Source organism: Sinocyclocheilus anshuiensis, unplaced genomic scaffold (genome assembly GCF_001515605.1).
Source record: "Sinocyclocheilus anshuiensis isolate Anshui unplaced genomic scaffold, SAMN03320099.WGS_v1.1 scaffold515, whole genome shotgun sequence".
Taxonomy (NCBI): Eukaryota; Metazoa; Chordata; class Actinopteri; order Cypriniformes; family Cyprinidae; genus Sinocyclocheilus; species Sinocyclocheilus anshuiensis.
Genome location: NW_015548243.1, coordinates 611,828 through 612,370, shown reverse-complemented (window position 1 = coordinate 612,370; position 543 = coordinate 611,828). Strand labels below are relative to the sequence as shown.

The window sequence follows — 543 nt, the reverse complement described above, 5'->3', positions numbered from 1 at the left end:
GCGTGTGCGAGTGTGTGTGTGTGTGTGTGTGTGTGTGTGTGTGTTCAGCACCTGCTCTTGACGCTGTCCATCAGTCAAACACTCATTCAGTGTTAATCTGATTGACTCGTGTGACTGACAGGGTAAACCGACTCAATGTGTGTGTGTGTGTTCACTGTTTTAACGTGTGTTCATCCAGGGAATCATGAAGACGGAAAATTTGATTTGAAAATGAAAAATATGTCTATTAATTATAATTGGTTGCTTCAGTTCCTGGTTGAATTTATTGCAAGTCAACATTTCATCACTCAGTGTTGATTCTTTCAGCTGCGGCTCATTACAGTGAACACATCCAATAATCCTGTAGCAAACGCGCTCATTATGTTCTCTAAATTCATTAATTCAGAATTTGTTCATGCTTTAGTTCACAGTTTCAGAGACTTAAAGGGGTCATATGATGCGATTTCAAGTTTTCCTTTCTCTTTGGAGTGTTACAAGCTGTTCGTGAATAGATAAGATCCCTAAAGTTGCAAAGACTAAAGTCTCAAAACCAAAGAGATATTC

The 543-nt window shown here is 38.9% G+C and overlaps 1 protein-coding gene across 1 annotated transcript in view; it reads left to right on the top strand.

Moving 5' to 3' along the window:
• LOC107655096 (focal adhesion kinase 1-like) overlaps positions 1-543 on the top strand; it is a 72,633-nt gene that overhangs the window by 1,331 nt on the left and 70,759 nt on the right. The window lies entirely within an intron of this gene.